A 20,091-nucleotide genomic window follows, 5' to 3' on the forward strand; every position below is an offset into this window, starting at 1 on the left:
TACGGTGAGAAACATTTTGGACTCTTTTTCCATCTCCATCTGTAGGTAAGCCTAAAAAGGTCCACTTTGCTTAAGTGTTTTCCTCCAGAAAAGTTTGCAAAAACATCTTCTCTCCTGGACAGAGGTTATTGTACTAAATTGATAGTGAGCTTAAAATCACAGATCCTGACTGATCCTTTCTTCTTGGCTACTGGGATCACTACATTGCCCGTGGGAAAGGATTTCTTCAGTCTCCATGTGAATTGGCTTCTTTATCATGGATGGTATAAGGAACTGGACAGGTTTTGTAAAACTTGGTTATAGCATTTTCATTTAACCTTATTTTCCTCTTGAGTTTTGAGTTTCCCCAGTGGCATCCTTGAACACTGCTTGGCACCATCTAGTACCTTTCTTAATTCACTTTCAGATGGCTTCATTGCAGGGGATGTGACATGCAAATTGTGATGGATCTCTAATCAAGTTGTAGTTGTCCCAGCCAATCACACTCCCACAATGCTAGCCCTCCTATTTTTACCGCATATAAGCCCATGTGGCTTGTTGGTTATTGTATTTCATTTTACAAATGTCATTTCCACAGGAATGATCATTTCTCAAGCATAAGTTCTTAGTTGGGTATCTGCAGGCTTCAGTTTAGTATCTTTGAAATGTCATTCAAACTCATTTCATAGAACGACTGAAACAGCTGAGCCAGCGCCCAATTCTATTTTAATTAATTTGCTGTTTACTTCTGGTGTAAGCTATATTGCTTGCCTATCGTTGGTTTTCACATTGTAAATCTCAAGGCTACCCTGTTCTGTGTAACTCATACATTTTCATCAACAGCATGCATATTAGTACTCTTTTTGAAACTGTTACTTGACTTTTTAATCTTTTTCTCTTAACTATACTGACCATTTATTTTTATCTGCCTGACATTTTCTTTATATGTGTCCTACTTTGTGGCATTTTCTGTAAGTTTCGCCTTTAAATCTGCATCTGTTTGGTGTATGTGAGCTCCTACCACAATGGTAACACAATTTATTTCAGCCAGGCTGGTTTCTGTTCAGACGATGCAATTTTGTTCATGTTCACTTTCATTTCTGACTGCAACTCAGTTGTGCCTGTCTGCTGTTTCCATTGATACAGCAATTTCAACTGCTCTTCTAAATGTAAGTTGTGCTTCAGTTAGGAGCCATTTTTGAGTGCGTTTTTGTAAGATTCACAAACTAAATTATCTCTCTGTGTATCATTAAACCCATCACTGAACTGACTATGCTCAGACAACTTCAGCCACATACACTGAAATAGACACAATTCCTTTTGATTGTGCTTACGAATCCTAAAGCATTCTGCAATTAACAATGGTTTAATTTCTAAATGTTCCTACATTACTTTCATGATATCAGCAGAGCTCATTTCAGCTGGTTTAGTAAGAGCAGTCAAACCTCTAAGCAAACTGTATGTCTTTAAACCCAATGCACTCAGCAAAACTGATACTCACTTCTCCAAAAGACTGTTCATTTCATTCCGTATATAGCAGCCAGTTATCTTTTGAGCATTTGAACGTGTCTGTCTTTCTGATGTAACCAGCTATTTCTGCTACTTAAAAAAAATTTATGATTATTATCACCTAGTACTCACTGTTTATGAACCCCTGAATTCCTCCATTTCTGCCTTTACTTAGCTCGAATATCATGCTGTACTTTTTTTAAACTTAAATGTCTCACTTCACTTTTGTTTTAACTCAAAACGTCTCACTGCACTCCAACAGGTAAGTAGCCATCTCAGGGTTCATTTAAAACACCCTTGTCTCCACTGTTATGTTTATGCAACTCCAAAACATAAAACTAACAGAAAAACAAGGGAGTTTGGAATGCAAGTCTAACTTTTTGTTTTTACTTTAAGCAAGGCACATTTACATGATGTGGTAACGTCATTATGTACACAATTCATGTATTTTTTTAATATATAACCTGTGATGAATTATTTCAACAAATAAAGAATGCTTGCTCGAACAATATACTTACAATATTACTCAAATGTTACTGAAATATTAAATACACAGCTCTTGGCCCTAGAGGAAAGCTGTTTTGTTTGGCTGTATTTATGTGCCTGGCTGAATAACAATTAAATTTGAACTTGATTAAACTTGATTGTATCGTACATTGTATTCTACTGAATGCCTTTTAAGAATACAAATGCACTATCCATTTCTGGTTCTATACTTCACCATACTTCACTCCCCTTTCAAAATTGATGCTAACTCTGCTACAAAGGATGTCACGCTGTCACTTCCCTGGTAATGAATTCCAGTGATAGGTCTACCGATACATGGCTTCTACTTGAATTGAATTGAATGATCTTTATTGTCGTTATACATAGGTACAATGAAATTCTGTTTGGCTTCCTCTCAGGCAATCAAACAAAGTGGTAGATAAAAACAAGACAGTAATAGAAAAACAGTATTAAATAGATAAGTAGCAGAAAATAAATTGCAGCAGCACCAGAATATCACAGTAATGCACGAAGCGCCATTAGTGCAAGTATTTGAGTCCTTGTGTGTGCCCCTTCCGTTGGGACATTTTTAGGATCTGCAGATTTGTGGAAGATCATAACAATCCTTGTGGCTACTTCTTTTTAGGCTCTACAATGCTGCCCATCAGGTTCAGGAACATTAGGTTCATTACAGAAAATTGAAGTTAGTCCATCTCTTTAGTTTGTTGATATTCAACAATTGTTGGTATTCTCTAGAGTTTTCCTGTATAATAACACATTGATGCTCAAGGCTCTCCCATTTCCTTACTATTCCCCTTAATACCTCCCATTATTTATTTTGAGTCTCATTTGAGTCACCACTACTAAGGAGTGTTGGCGCGTGGCCAAGTGGTTAAGGAGTTTGTCTAGTTATCTGAAGGTTGCTAGTTCGAACCTTGGCTGAGGCTGCGTGTGTGTCCTTGAGCAAGGCACTTAACCACACATGGCTCTGCGACGACACCAGTGCCAAGCTGTATGGGTCCTAATGCCCTTCCCTTGGACAACATCGGTGGCGTGGACAGGGGAGACTTGCAGCTTGGGCAACTGCCACCCTCCCATAAAAAAAACCTTGCCCAGGCTTGCGCCCTGAAACTTTCCAAGGTGCAAATCCATGGTCTATCGAGACTAACGGAGGCCTACACACTAAGGAGAGGGTGCTTGGGAAACTGGAAGGTCTGAAGGTAGATAAGTCACCTGGACCAGATGGACTACACACCAAGGTATTGAAAGAGGTAGATGAGGAGATTGTGGAGGTATTAGTAATGACCTTTCAAAGAATCGCTAGATTCTGGAATGGTTCCAAAGGACTGCAAATTTTATTCTGCTCTTTAAGAAGGGAGGGAGGCAGAAGAAAGGAAATTTTCAGCCATTTAGCCTGACCTCAGTGTTGGGAAGATGTTGAAGTCCATTATTAAGGAAATGTTTTCAGGATACTCGAAGTTGCATGAATAAAGTAAGCCAAAGTCAGCATAGTTTCCTTAAGGGAAAATCTTGCCTGACAAATCTGTTGGAATTCTATGAGGATATAACAGGCAGGATAGGCAAAGGAGAACCAGTGGAAGTTGTTTACTTGGATTTTCAGAAGGCCTTCAACAATGTGCCACACATGAGGCTGCTTAACAAGATAAGAGTCCATGGCATAACAGGAAAAATACTAGCAAGGATAGAAGATTGCTGACGGATAGGAGGCAAATAGTGGGAATAAGAGAGGGGCCTATTCTGGTCTATTCTAGACTAGTGGTGTTCCACAGGGGTCAGTATTGAGACTGCTGTTTCACGTTCTATGTCAGCAATTTGGATGATGTAATTGATGGCTTTGTGGCCAAGGTTGCAGATGATACAAAGATACGTGGAGGGGTAGGCAGGGTGGAGGAAGCAGGGAATCTGCTGAAGGTCAGATTGGGGGAAAGGTGAAACTATGGCAGATGGAATGTAGTGTAGGGAAGTGTATGGTTATGCACTTTGATAGAAGGAATAAAGGTGCAGACTGTTTTCTAAACAGGGAGAAAATTCAAAATCAGGGGTACAAAGGGACTTGGGAGTCCTTGTGCTGGATTCCCTAAAGGTTAATTTGCAGGTTGAGTCGGTGGTGAGGAAGGCAAATGAAATGTTCTCATTCATTTCAAGAGGACTAGAATATAAGAGCAAGGATGTGATGCTGACGCATCATAAAGGCACTGGTTAGACTGCTTTTGGTGTACCGTGAGCAGTTTTGTACCCCTTATCTAATGAAAAGATATGCTAGCATTAGGGAGGGTCCAGAGGAGGTTCATAAAAATAATTCTGGGAACAAAAAGGTTAAAATTTGAGGAGAGTTTGATGGCTCTGGTCCTGTACTCACTGGAGTTTAGATGAATGAGGGGGGAATCTCACTGAAACTGATTGAATATTGAAATGCCCAGATAGAGCAGCTTTGGAGAGGATGGCTCCTATAGCGGGGAATCTAAAACCAGAAGGCACAGCCTCAGAATAGAGGAGAGAAATGAGGAGGAATTTCTTTAGTCAGAGGGTGATGAATCTGTGAAATTCATCACCACGGGCAGCTGTGGAGGCCCAGTCTCTGGATATTTAAAGTGTAGGTTGATAGTTTCTAGATTAGTCAGGGCATCCAAGATAATGGGGAGAAGACTAGAGAATGGGATTGAGAGGGATAATTAATCAGCTATGATGGAATTCAAAGTTCAAAAGTATATTTATTATCAAAGTATGTATACAGTATACAACCCTGAGATTTATCCTTCTGCAGTCACGGAACAAAGCGACACCGTAGAACCTGTTTAAAGACAAAAAAAACCCACACAACAAAAGCCATCAAACACCCAACACTCGGAAAAAAAAACAAATTGCAAAAAGTGAGCAAGTGTGAGGTAGGTCAAATATGATGGCAGAATCTTGCATTAAAGGTAAGACTCTTGGCAGTCCGAGTCCATAGGACACTCAAAGCTGCTGTGCAGGTTGACTCTGTGGTTAAGGCGGCATATGGTGCTTTGGCCTTCATCAACTGTGGGTTTGAGTTCAGGAGCCGAGAGGTAATGTTGCAGCTATATAGGACCCTGGTCAGACCCCACATGGAGTACTGCGCTCAATTCTGGTTGCCTCACTACAGGAAGGATGTGGAAACCATAGAAAGGGTGCAGAGGAAATTTACAAGGATGTTGCCTGGATTGGGGAGCGTGCCTTATGAGAATAGGTTGAGTGAACATGGCCTTTTCTTCTTGGAGCGACGGACGGTGACAGATGACCTAACAGAGGTGTATGAGATAATGAGAGGCATTGATCATGTGGATAGTCAGAGGCCTTTCCCCAGGGCTGAAATAGCTAGCATGAGAGGGCATAGTTTTAAGATGCTTGGAAGTAGGTACAGGGGAGATGTCAGGGTTAAGTTTTTTTTTAAAAAATCGCAGAGAGTGTTGAGTGCGTGGAATGGGCTGGTGGTGACGGTGGTGGAAGGGGAAATGATAGGGTCTTTTAAGAGATTCCTGGATGGATACATGCTTAGAACAATAGCGGGTTATAGGTAAAGCCTAGGTAGTTCTAAGGTAAGGACATGTTCAGCACAGCTTTGTGGGCCAAAGGGTCTGTACTGTGCTGTAGGCTTTCTCTGTTTCTAATATTAAACATCAAACTGCAGAGTCCCCACAACATTCCACGAGCCATATCCACTGACTCAGTCAGTTCAGCACTGCGTTGACGGCTGCAGGCCACAGCACGCTGAGCCAGTTCCATGCTGAGGCGCCTCAATCGAATCACACAGATCATAAAAAAGAGTAAACACTGACAAATGGAACGTAAACTGCAGAGTCCCCAGAAGTGAGACAACAGCTGCGAAGTGCATTCAGCACCAAGGACATTAAACATCAAACCGCAAAGTCCACAGCCAAGAGCCACGAGGCAAGTGACCCTGGCAGCATAGACTCACGACTCATCCACTTTCTGCCAGCAGCAGCGAGGGACACAAGCAGACAGCACTGGACATCCATTTGTTTTCCACTCTTGTCCTTGTCAACTTTAATTTTGCTTGATGCTTTAATTGGTGCGGAGTAATGGAGCCCACCACGGGCTTGTGTTCCCCCCATCAGGGACTGATGTCAACCCCTGCACATTCCACTCCTAACCTCACTGGATCCCACAGGAGATTGCGAAAGTGCTAGATCATTTAGTAAGCTCAAAAATACATCCTTAAAATGCAATTGGTCGCAGTTCAGGAGAAGTATATTTAAAATTTAGAGAAGTATCTAGTAGTTTTGTGAGTTGCCTTCAGGATGTCGCCGCTGGTCACTGGTACCATTTTGCCTTAATCCTGGCAGGGCAGGCTCAATGGGTGGAGGAGCCTAATTCAGCTCAATGTTCCTCTGTGTATATATTTCATCGTAGGAAGTCTCCAGGGGGAACGGTGCAAATCTACAGCTTCAAATACCGGTGAAATGAAGGATAGTTTATTAGGACAGAGGAACTGTGATCTTGTGGACCACAAGCTGTGCTGATATGAAATAACATCTCCAGCTCACTGAAAACAACACTGGCACACCACACAGGGGTGTGTGCTCAGTCCGCTGCTCTGCTTCCTCTACACCCACAACTGTGTGTCACCTATAAATCTGCTGATGATACAACTATTGTTGGCAGAACTTCAGGTGGTGATGAAAGGGTGTACAGGAGCGAGATATACCAGTTGGGTGGTGTCGCAGCCCCAACCTCGCAATCAACATCAGCAAAATTGTGGATTGTGGACTTCAGAAAGGGAACACAACAGAGCACAAACCAGTTCTCATAGAGGGATCAGAAGTGGAGAGAGTGAGCTATTTCAAATTCCTGGGAGTCAATATTTCTGAGGACCCAACCTGGACACAACATATTGATGCGGCTATAGAGAAGGCAAGACAGCGGCTATATTTCATTTGGAGTCTGAGGATATTTGGTTTGTCAAGTAAAACACTCGAAAACTTCTACAACTGTACTGTGGAGAGCATTCTGACCGGCTGTGTTACCATCTGGTGGTGAGGTCTACTGCACAAGATTGAAGTTGCAGAAACCTTGTAAAATTAATCAGTTCCACCATGGGTACTGGCATCTTCAAGGAGCGGTGCCTTAGGAAGGTAGCGTCCACCATTAAGAACCTGCACCACCCAGGACGTGTCCTCCTCTCACTGTCACCATCAGCAAGGAAGTACAGAAGCCTGAAGCACACTCTCAGAATTCAGCAACAGCTTCTTCCCCTCTGCCATCTGATTTTTGAATGGACATTGAACCCATGAACATCACCTCACAACTTTTATTTTTTGTTTTTTCCGCAATACTAATTTTAACTTAAGATATATATATATATATATATATATATATATATATATATTATATCACATACTTACTGTAAGTCAGTTTTTTCCTCTATATTTATTTATCATGTATTTCATTCTACTGCTGCTGCTAAGTTAACAGATTTCATGACTTACGCCCCTGATATTAAACCGGATTGTGATTCCTGTTGGAAAACTGAGTGAGGAAGGGAATCCTCAGCTGGTTAGACAGCAGGGGCCCAGACAATCACTCCAGATGAAGCAGTGATTTATTTGGACTTCTTCCAGTCTGCTCCATGTGTTCACTTGATAAACCCCAAAGCAGATTGGGAGATTATTTTGTGAAGCACTCGTGCCTGGCACACAGGTGATCCAAACATTTTTGCTGCAGGTCACTTTAAATCTGAATTCCACCCATTTCACCTGGTCTCTTACATTGACAATGTGAAGCTCCGTGTAAAGTTGAAGAATATCAACCTTCCACCTGTCCACCTTCTGGAATGAGCGCTGGATTTTCCAGTTTCACCTAGGCTGTTTCTCCATCACACACACATCCTTTTCTCAATGTGCTTCTATAAACCACCTCAATCCATTAGCACTCATAACCAGGCTCATAATATACCTCACTCCTTTCCCTATTCTAAACTGCATCCCTGCCACTTCTTCCCCAAGCTCGGAGGAGCTGGAGAACTCCGCATCACTCAGGAGGTCAAGGGGTTGATTGACAGGATAAACAGGGAGATAGTTACACTGAGCTGCAGGATATAGGTATCTGCATGACTGTCAGGAGAGAGAAAGGGGTAGGTAGTGACCTGTGACCATCCCCTCAATAACTGTGTATTGTTTTGGATACTAGTGGGGGGGGGGTGGGGTTTGACCTAGCAAAGGAAAGCCGCAGCAGTCTGGTTCTATGACTCGAAAGGGAAGAGGTGACCAGTTGTGTTAGGGGACACATTGGTTAGGGGAACAGACAGAAGGTTCTGTGTGAAGAGAACAAGATTCCTGGATGGTATGTTGCCTCTTAGGTGCCAGGGTCAGGGACATCTCAGATCGAGGGGGAGGGTGAGCTAAATCCTTGAAGGAAGATTTGGTAGTGCTGTTCCAGGGGCTTTAAACTGAAGTTGTAGGAGTGTGGGAATCAGATTACCAGCGTTGCACATGGCGTGGTTGTGGGGAAAGATGTTGAAAGGTTTGAGCATGGTGAGAATAATGTTCTGAGATCTGTATTTCAATGAATGAATATTGAACGTAAGGTGGATGATCTCAGAGTATGGATCAGCATGGAATTATGATATTTTAGCCATTCAGGAGGGGTAGGATCAGCAGCTTTGGGAATTCTGTTGTTTTAGACACGATAGAATGAGGAATTAAGGAAGGAGGGGTGGCATTACTAGTCAGAGAAAATGTCATGGCAGTTTTCAGACAGGGCTTGTCTCTTGAGGCTATATAGGTGGAATTGGGCAATAAAATGGGATGACTATGTTAATGAGATTATATTATAGAACACCCAATAGTCAGTGGGATTTCAGGAGCAAATTGATAGAGAGGTAGCAGACAGTTGCAAGAAAAATAAGGTTGTGATAGTAGGTTATTTTAACTTTCCACGTATTGACTGGGACTCTCATATTGTAAAAAGACTGGAATGGATAGAGTTTATCATACATATTCAGGAAAATTTCCTTGATCAACTTCCCTAATCAAAATATAGAGTCCCATCTAGAGAGACGGTGATACTGTATGTCCTGATAGGGAACGAGACAGGACAGGTGTGTTTAGGGGGACACTTCGGATCTAGTGATCATAATTTCATTAGTTTGTCAGTACGAATGGAGGAGGATAGGACTGGTCCTCGGGTTGAGATCCTAAACTGGAGAAAGGCCAATTTTGACTGCATCAGGAAGGATCTGGCAACTGTGGTTTGGGATAGGTTGTGTTCTGGCAAAGGGATGCTTGATGAGTGAAAGGCCTTCAAAACTGAAACTTTGAGAGTAGAGAGCTTGTATGTTTGTAGAAACAAAGCCAAGGATAACAGGTTTAGGGAACCTTGGTTTTCAAGCGACATTGAGGCTCTGGTTAAGAAGAAGAAGGAGACGCATAGCAGGTATAGGCAGAAAGGAACAAACGAGGTACTCAAGGAGTATAAGAAATGCAAGAGAACCCAAAAGAGGGAAAGCAGGAGGGCTAAGACAAGGCATGAAATTGCTCTGGCAGACAAGGTGAAGGAGAATCCTATCACAAACAAGAGAAAATCTGCAGATGCTGGAAATCCAAACAACACACACACAAAATGCTGGAGGAACTCAACAGGCCTGGCAGTGTTTATGGAAAAGAGTACAGTCAACATTCTGGGCTGAAACATCAACTGTGCTCTTTTCCATTGATGCTGCCTGGCCAGCTGAGTTCCTCCAACATTTGTGTGTGTGTGTTGAAGGAGAATCCTGAGCTTTTACAGATTATATTAAGAGCAAAAGGATAGCAAGGGATAAAATTGGTCCCTTGATCAGTGTTGTCACATGGGGCAACACAGTAGCGTAGCGAATAGCATGACTATAACAGCTCAGGGCGTTGCAGAATTTGGAGTTTAATTCCAGCGCCATTCTATAAGGACTCTCTGTACATCCTCCCGTGGAATGCATGGATTTTCCCCAGGTGCTTTGCTTTTCTCCCACAGTCCAAAGACCTACCAGGAAGGTTAATTGGTCATTAAAAATTATCCCATGATTAAGTTAGGGTTAATTGGGGTCATGGGGTTGCTAGGATGGTATGGCTCAAAGGGCCGGAAAGGCCCACTCCGCATTTATCGTTAAATAAAACTTTACATGGAGCCAATAGAAATGGGCGGGATCTTTAATGGTTTTTTTGTATCTGCATTTGCTCGAGAGACAGATAGAGACTATAGAAATGAGGCAAATCAGCAGTGATGTCATTGACTATGAACAGATTACAGAAGAGGAGGTGCTTGCTGTCTTGAGTCCGATTGGGTTGGATAAGTGTTCTGGGCCTGACAGGGTTCTCATTGGACCTTGGGAAGCTAGTGCAGAAATTGTAGGGGCTTTGGCAGAGATAATTAAAATGTCCTTAGCCAGGGTGAGGTGACAGAGGACAGGAGGATGACAAATGTAGTTCCATTATTCAAGAAAAGCTCTAAGCCGAGAAACTATAGGCCAGTGAGCCTGATGTCAGTTGTGGGTAATTATTGAAAGGTATTCTAAGGGATCAGATATTTAAGTATCTAGATTGACAGGGCCTGATTAGCAAAAAAGGTCAACACAGCTTTATGTGCGGTAGGCTGTGTCTAACCAATCTTAAAGTATTTTTTGAGGAGATTACCAGGAAGGTTGTTGAAAGAAAGGCAGTGGACATTGTCTATATGGACTTTAGCAAGGCCTTTGACAAGATCCTGCATGGGAAATTGGTCAAGAAGGTTCAGTTGGTTGGCATTCAGGATGGGGTAGTAAATTGGATTCGCCATTGGCTTCACAGGAGAAGCCAGAGAGCGGAAGAAGATGCTTACCTCTCAGACTGGAAGCTGTGACTAGTGGTGTGCTGCATGGACTGGTGCTGGGACCATTGTTGTTTGTCACTTATATCAACAATCCAAATGATAATTTCAGCAAATCTCAAAGACATCAAGATGGGGGGGGGGGGGCAGAGTGGACAGCAATGCTTGTGGCAGGACCTGGACTAGCTGGAAAAAGGGGTTCAAAAATGGCAGATGGAATCTAATGCAGACAAGTGTGAGGTGTGGTACTTTGGAGGAGAAACCAGGGTAGGTCTTACAGTGAACAGTGGGGCACTGAGCAGTGTGGTAGGGCAGAGAGATCTGGAAATACTATCAATACCAGATTTGGATCTAGTGTTCTGTACATGTACCATGATATCTGAGCAACTTGCATCCTTTTGGAATCATTGTAGAATTTAACTGTTTGAATCAGAACTGGCCACAGGTGGTTATCCATTTATAACATCAACTCAGTTTTTATTTTGTCCCACAGATGCTCCCTGTGCACTTTCTGCACTTTGCCTTTGTTGTCAGTCTCACCGCAGTTCTGACACGAATTTCACACCTCCAACACATCCCTGTGTTTGTCTTCTCTCTATCTGCCCTCATTTACAAATTTACTCTGAATATACTGGAATAACATCAGCAACTCTTTCAAACCCCTTGTCCTATTCATCTTTCATTTACCCTCTCAGCGTCTTAAAACTAACTTATTTTGTTCCCTTCCCAGTTCTCTTTCCAAATATGCTGCCTCTGCAGAATATTGGCAATACGTTTTGTTTTCATTCCAGGTTTCCAGCAGATCCCACACTTTTCTCATTTTCAATTCCAGTTGTGGGGGAGGGGATAGATCTATGTTGACCATAGATTATGATGACATATATTAGATATATGTTGAAATGTCTAACACCGGAGGGCATCCATTGAAGGTGAGAGGGGTAGGTTCAAATGGGATACGAGGGTTAAGTTTCTTACTCAGAGTGGTGGACGCCTGGAATGAACTGGATGCCCCCGTCTCGGTTACTCAGACCACGTCTCGGTTACTCAGACCACGTCTCGGTTACTCAGACCACGTCTCGGTTACTCAGACCCCACAGCTCGGTTACTCAGACCACATCTCTGTTATGCTAATCCCAGCATACACACTGCTCGTCAGGTGCTCCAGACCGGTTCAGAAGCAGGAGAAAACCTGGCCAGCAGGAGCCATCTCTGCTCTTCAAAACTGCTCTGAGCACACTGACTGGCACATGTTCAGGGAGGCTGCAACCGATGGCGACTCTACCAACTTAGAAGAGTACACAGCATCAGTGACCACCTACATCAGCAAGTACATTGATGATGTTCCTCTGTCCAAGACTATCACTACACTTGCTAACCAGAAGCCAGGGATGAACGCGGAGGTGCTTGCGCTGCTGAGGTCCCGCAACCTCGCCTTCAGAGCAGGCGACAAGGCAGCCCCAACAACAGCGAGGGCCAAACAGTCCCAGGTCATCAGAGGGGCAAAGTGTGCACACACCCAGCCAATCCACAGCCACTTCTAGGACAGCAGCGACACGTGGTGCATGTGGAAGGGCATTCAGGACATCACCAACTACAGGACAACATCACCTGACTGTGCTGGTGATGCCTCCCTCCCAGATGTGTTGAACAGCTTCTACTCTGGTTTTGAGGCAAAAAATGATGTGGTGGCAAGCAAGTCCACTCTTCCTATGAATGACCAGGTGCTGTGTCTCACCATGGCCGATGTGAGAAGAACCTTGTACAGGGTCAACCCACGGAAGGCTGCTGGACCAGACAATATCCCTGGTAGAGTGCTCATAGGATGTGCAGACCAGCTGGCAGATATTCTCACTATCTTCAACAGCTCCCTGAGCAGCGCCACTGTTCCAACGTGCTTCAAGGCCGCCACCATCGTCCCCGTGCCGAAGAAGTCTTCAGTGTCCTGCCTCAATGACTACCATCCCGTTGCACTCACATCCATCATCATGAAGTGTTTCCAGAGGCTTATCATGAGGCACATCAAGACCCTGCTGTCCCCCTCACTGGACCCCTGCAGTTCGTGTATCGTTCCAACCGCTCAACAGACGACACCATTGCCATCACCCTCCACCTGGCCACATACGTTCGAATGCTGTTCATGGACTTCAGTTCAGCATTCAACACAATCATCCCTTATTGGAAAGCTGAAACTGCTGGGCCTGAACATCTCCCTTTGCAACTGGATCCTAGACTTTCTGACTGGGAGACCTCAGTCAGTCCGGATCGGGAGCAGCATCTCCAACACCATCACACTGAGCACGGGGGCCCCACAGGGCTGTGTGCTCAGTCCACTGCTGTTCACTCTGCTGACCCACAACTGTGCTGCAACACACAACTCGAGCCACATCATCAAGTTCGCCGATGACACAACTGTGGCGGGTCTCATCAGCAAGAACAACGAGTCAGCTTACAGAGAAGAGGTGCAGCAGCTAACGGACTGGTGCAGAGCCAACAACCTGTCTCCGAATGTGAACAAAACAAAAGAGATAGTTGTTGACTTCAGGAGATCACGGAGTGACCACTCTCCGCTGAACATTGACGGCTCCTCCATTAAGATCGTTAAGAGCACCAAACTTCTTGGTATTCACCTGGTGGAGAATCTCACCTGGTCCTTCAACACCAGCTCCATAGCCAAGAAAGCCCAGCAGCATCTCTACTTTCTGCGAAGGCTGAGGAAAGTCCAACTCCAACCCCCTCCATCCTCACCACATTCTACAGAGATTGTATTGAGAGCATCCTGAGCAGCTGCATCACTGCCTAGATTGGGAATTGCACCGTCTCGGATCGCAAGACCCTGCAGTGGACAGTGAGGTCAGCTGAGAAGATCATCGGGGTCTCTCCTCCTGCTATTACAGATATTTACACCACACGCTTCACCTGCAAAGCAACTAGCATTGTGAAGGACTCTATGCACCCCTCATACAATCTCTTCTCCCTCCTGCCATCTGGCAAAAGGTACTGGAGCATTCGGGCTCTCATGACCAGACCATGCAAGAGTTTCTTCCCCCAAGCCATCAGATTCCTCAATACCCAGAGTCTGGACTGACATCTACGTCATTTATCATTATATTGTAATTTGTCCTCTACTGTGCACATTGTCTTGTTTATTAATTATTGTACTGTCCTGCACTGTTTTGTGCACTTTATGTAGTCCTGTGCAGGTCTGTAGTCTAGTGCAGTTTTTAATGTTGTTTTACATGGTCTAGTGCAGCCTTGTGCTGTCTCACGTAGTCTAGTGTAGTTTTGTGTTGTTTCATGTAGCACCAGGATCCTGGAGATACATTTTTTTTACTGTGTACTGTACCAGAAGTCTATGGTCGAAATGACAATAGACTTGACTTGATATTGTGGGCCGAAAGGCCTATTCCTGTGTTGTACTCTTCTATATACCTCTGTAAAAGTAGTTAAACAACCAAGATGAATTCTGCAGTTACAATAGCAACCCAGAGGCAGTGTTTCCCTAAACGGGCAACTCCCTAAAGCACTTTTCATTGTCTTCTACAAGATGAAAGTCTGGGCTTGATAAAAGACACTCAGTTGACTTGGATTAGTGGGGTTTCCTTAAGAAACAAGAATCCAGGGAAAGATTAGAGACTTACCTCCCTATCTACTTCCCTCTGTGCTGTACAATTCTATGGCTTAAACAGTCAGTCACCCTTCAGCTAGATTCCGAATCTCCCCTCGTTGTACCTCATGAGGTACAGGGCCTGTCAAAGTTCCCACAATTCTATATCCTTCACGCGATGGAAGTGAACACTGTGGGGCAAGCATTCCCAATGCTAACCTTATCAAGGGAATTGTCACTAATAAAACAGATGAGTGTTATGAGAGAAAATGTGAGGGTACCTAGTTTGGGAGGAGGAACAGAGATGCAGAATTGCAAAGGGGAACAAGCAGATGTTGGGTATTTGGATTTTTGGACGGGTTTTGTAACGTCCCTCACCAGAGGCTGATCAACAAAGTTACAGCACATGGCGTTTGGCGTAGTATAATGACACACTTTAGACCAAAGGACACAGTGGAAGTAAATGAGTTTCCCTTAAGTTAGCAGGCTGACTAAAATGGGGTAGCGCACAAAGTTACGCGCAAGTCCCAGCTATTCTCAATCTACACCGAGCAAAGCAAGTATCAACATCCTAGTTTCAGGTTGTAACCCTGCATTAGGGCTGGGGAAATAGTCAGAGTGGGAGTGGTGAGACAGAGCCAGAGATGATTCATTGTCTGCCTCCACCTATCATCCACCTGCCACTGCCACTCAAATCCCCCCACCTCACTCAGTCTACAACCTTTCACCCCCTCCTCACTTCAAGCTTCCATCACACCACTTCAACTCAAACCTGATGCAGGTTTCAACCTGAAACATCTCCAATTCCTTTCCCTCACAGATGCCGCTGGACTTTGCTCCAGGTTCCAGCATCTGTGCTCTCCTGTACCTCTGTCAGACTCCTAGATGGAATTATGAGGAGGGTGTAATAAGACTTCAAAAGGGACATAGACACATGAGAGGCTGAGAACAGGACAGACTTCAGTGGAACTTCAATAGTCCAATCATCAGAAATCCCCAGGGCTTTAGAATCTGGCTCTTCATTGGCTGCTTCCTGCCTCCCTTTCACCCAGCTAAGTTCTGGGACCATTAAATCCTTTCAACTGCTTAGGGTTCAGGGTGCTGCACTCCCTGAAAACTCACCTGGTCCTGTTTCCTCTAAGATCATCAGGTTTACTGGAAAATGGAACATTCTTTGTAAAACGTCTGGCAAAAGTGATTACCCGTAAATTCCGGACTATAAGCCGCTACTTTTTTCCCACGCTTTGAACGCTGCGGCCTGTACTACGGTGCAGCTAATGCATGTTTTTTTTTCATGCCGCCAAAAACATTTTGCCTCGTAACAGTAGACCAATAAAATTGATGAGTAGTTCACAGAGGTCCAATGAAATTGTACGATAAATCAAGCGCACTTTCACAATTAAATTATTGTAAATCAGTCATTTGTACTCACTCTCATCAACATGGAAAACACTCGAAGAAAAGCATATGATGCAGCTTTTAAGTTAAAGGCGATCAATCTGGCGGTTGAAGAAGGAAATCGAGATGCTGCACATAATCTTGGCATAAATGAGTCGATGGTGAGATGGTGGAGACGCCAGCGTGAAGAACTGAGTCAATGCAAAAAGACGACAAAAGCTTTCAGAGGTAATCATAGCAGATGGCCCGAACTTGAAAACTTTCTTGAAGACTGGGTTAACACACAGAGAGCATGCGGCCGCGGTGTTTCCACCGTGCAGATCAGACTGAAGGCTAAAGCAATCGCCACCAAAATGAAAATCGAAGATTTTAGAGGTGGGCCATCGTGGTGTTTTAGATTTATGAGACGAAAAGGCCTGTCCGTCAGGGTACGCACGACTCTGTCAGCAGCTCCCTCCCGACCACGAGGAAAAACTTGCTAGCTTCTGCACATTCACTCAAACAAAGATAGCGGAGAATTCCATCGGGCCAGATGATATCATAAATATGGATGAAGTACCTTTGACGTTTGACCTGCCTCTCACTGGGACTGTTAATAAAAAAGGTGACACGTCCATCACACTGAAAACAAGTGGCCATGAGAGAACGCATTTTACTTGTGTTCTGAGCTGCACAGCATCCGGACTAAAGTTTCCACTGATGGTGATTTTTAAGCGGCTGACAATGAAAGTTCAGTGAAAGCTGCCATCAAGAGTACAAACTCAATTCCAGCTGTGATTCCTGGGGGCACCACGAAGTATTTGCAGCCACTGGACATCAACGTGAACCGGGCATTTAAAGTGGCGCTGCGTGTTGAGTGGGAGGCTTGGATGACGAGCGGCGAGAAATCCTTTACCAAAACAGGACGCATGCGAAGAGCATCTTTAACTCAAGTCTGCCAGTGGATCCTAAATGCGTGGAGCCATGTCACAACATCCACCATCACCAACGGGTTTCGAAAGGCTGGACTGCTGCGTGATGAAGAGGACTGTGTGCGCTCAAGTGAGAGCGACAACGAAGAGACTGAAGTGAGTGACGAGATCCTGAGGTTGTTCAATTTGGACACTGAAGAAGAGGACTTTGATGGTTTTAGTGCGCAGGAGGAAGATGAAGAAGGCGATCAATAACTTTTCCTGGTAGGCTGCAGTATATATATATATTTTTACCAGTCGTTAGGAGATATTGGAATGTTGTTCGTGCACTGTTCAGTAAAAAAGTATACGCAACGTAATTTGTGTGTTACCGATACATATTGTATATTTAAAAGTAGCTGTGTTACAGGCACTGTTCGAAAAAAAGCATTTGCAATATATATTTGTTTATGTTACTATACGGATTTAATTATAAGTTAAAAAATCCTCACGTGTAATATCTTTCTGTGTAAATATCTCATATTACAACGTGGGACACCTGCGGCTTAATATCCGGTGCGGCTTGTACAAGTACAAAATTGATTTTCTTTTTAAAATTAGAGCGTGCCGCTTTTAATCAGGTGCGCTCTGTAGTCGGGAATCTACGGTAAATAACATCTAATAGTCCAGGAAATCCCAAGACTGTGGGGCCATTTTAAATTAATATTATTTAGATTAGACAGAGAGTTGCCTGGAGACAGCTTACATAATTGCACACATTAACATTGTACAGGTGTTGCAAGTTTGTATGTATTAAGTGCAGACATATAAATTAGTTGCCTATTTAGTGTTAAAAGTGCAATGTGCAGAGTTATGCTGTCACTAAGCCAAGGAGCACAGAAACAAGCATTTCAGCCCAACAAGCTCACTGACCTTACAGTATCTACTTATACAAACCCTTTTTTATTTTTCCCCATAGTTCCATCACTTCTCCCCAAAATTCACATTTCATATACCAATTAACCTGCCAGCCCGGAGAGGAAGTGCTCAAGATCACAAGGAGATCACACAAACTGAACAACATTGGCACCAGAGGCCAGGGTTTCACCAGGGTCACCATGTTATTCTCCCGTCCAGGCATATTGTACCCACAGACGGCCGGGCAGCACCTAATGGTGCTCCTTTGCTCCAGAAGGGAAATGATGGGCCCATGAGTCTCACATCAGTGGTAGTGAAACAGGGAGGGGGAGGGATGAAGTAAAGAGCTGGGAAGTTGATTGGTAAAAGAGATACAGGGCTGGAGGAGGGGAAGCCAGACAAGAGAGGACAGAAGGCCATGGAAGAAAGAGGAAGGGGGAGAAGTACGAGGAGGCGGCATTGGGGAGGCTAGGAGTTCAGTTGAGAGAGGGAAAAGGGGATGGGGAATGGTGAAGGAGGTGGGATTTCGAGCTTCCAGTAATGTCCCCAGCCCCTTTCACACTGTTATATTAAGTAGGTCTCTTGTATGATAAAATGAACTCTTGACCTCTCAATCTGCCCACTATGATCTTCCATCTTATTGTTTACCTGTACTGCATTCTTCTGTAGCTGTTACACTTTAATCTTCATTGTAAACACAGGAGATTCTGCAGAATTTCTTCAGAATTCTAGAGCAATAACATTGAAGCTGGTTCATTTGGATTTACAAAGTGTTCTTGATCATTTGGGCAAGTGGGCCAAGGAATGACAAGTGATGTTAAATTCTGATTAAGTGCAAGATGTTGTATTTTGGGAATGTGAATGAAATTGGGAACGTGAACGGTAAGGCCCTGAGGAGTGTTATAAAACAGAGGGGACCCAAGAGTCAGGAGTACAGATACACAGTTTCCAGAAAGTGGAGACACAGGTTGACAGGGTGCTGAAGAAGGCTTTGGGCCTTTTTCCTTGCTACTAACTTTCCTTTCATCTGTAAACTCAATAATTAAACCTCATATGTTTATACACAAATTGCAAACATGTTTCACAATTCTTAAAGGGTCCAGTTTTTTTTAAAGAAATTCACGCACATCTAATTATTATTTAAAATTCAAACACATTCTAAAGGATTTTGGACACTTAAGTTGCTGAAGAATTATTTGAAAATGCAATGACAACACAGTGTTCAAGATGATCCATTGGCATAGATTATAGAGCAAAGCTGAGGATGATAGTGCAGAAAATATTATCTCAACTAATTTTTGCTGCTTGATGTAGGAGCTGATGAGATACTGGCCCAAGTATAGCACTCTAATAAATCAACATTCTAGCTTTTCCTGTATAATTCTTCAGTGCAGGACAACAGCCAGATAAACCAAGCTTCTAACTTCCCTCTCTAAGAATTTTAAATATTGTTGTCCTAGAACTCTTCCAGAAGAATTTCTCTTTGTTTACTGTAATGTTTTTAATGATTAAGTAATGATACTAGTGGTGTGTCTGGGGACCAGCTGCACTGGCAAGCAGGCGGTCAGATGATCTCCTGCTTCACAGCTCTGCTAATCTGCCCAAATTTACCCAGATATGAAGAGACTGTTATGGCTCTGGGTGGTCTAGGTGGCCTGGCCCAATGTGAGGAACGGCAGTGAAGGTGAAAGGCAGCAAGTAATAGCTATTGCCAAACTAAATCATCCTCTTCCATGGCAACCTATCGATTAATATGGTTCTACACTTACTGACCTCCGATTCTACAATTTTACATCATTTAGTAGGAAGATTAAATTAGGCAAATGGAAAACCTAGAGATTGCATCATTTTACACAGGTAATGAATGTGTCAAATGTGTAAAAATAAAGGGAAAGACAAAGGTGATCATCAGTTCCTTAGAGGCAGGACAAATTATAATATGAAAGGAGGAAATGAGTACATTGGTCTTCACAGTAAAAGCCAATAAAATATAACAGAAACTGTGGAGCAAATTAAAATGAATGTCTTTAGGCAATTTAATATTAGAAATCAGATAGCAATGGAGAAGTTCAGGTACTGGTGCGCAACTTAAGCTGGCAGAGGGCCAAGTTGACGATCCAAATCAGTTCCGAAGGCCACACTGTATGTGAAAACACAACTGCTAGAACCTAGCAGCCTAGCTTCTGTTTATATTGCTATGCCTAACAAGCAGCCACCAGCAATGACATCCACATTTAAAAATGCAGGAGATTACAGTGGTTTTGTGTGTTCAATGGCATACATTGTTTCAATCATTTTTAGCCTTTGTCAGCCCCATAGAATTGATAGCAGTGTGGACCTGCATCCAGAAAATAAGAGTATCTGTGGAAATCAAATTAAACTCCTAATCAGAAAATAGAGCAAATTTATCCCCACTTCCCAGCATCGTCAACAGATTGTTAAAGTTAATTTGTTTTGCTTTTTTTTGGTCTC

At 43.4% G+C, this 20,091-nt stretch overlaps 1 protein-coding gene across 1 annotated transcript in view; it reads right to left on the minus strand.

Moving 5' to 3' along the window:
- Positions 1-20,091, minus strand: part of tspan15 (tetraspanin 15) — a 121,746-nt gene that overhangs the window by 80,741 nt on the left and 20,914 nt on the right. The gene's annotated exons all lie outside the window — the stretch shown is intronic.

The sequence above is a fragment of the Hypanus sabinus genome, chromosome 22 (genome assembly GCF_030144855.1).
Source record: "Hypanus sabinus isolate sHypSab1 chromosome 22, sHypSab1.hap1, whole genome shotgun sequence".
In the NCBI taxonomy this organism is placed as follows: domain Eukaryota; kingdom Metazoa; phylum Chordata; class Chondrichthyes; order Myliobatiformes; family Dasyatidae; genus Hypanus; species Hypanus sabinus.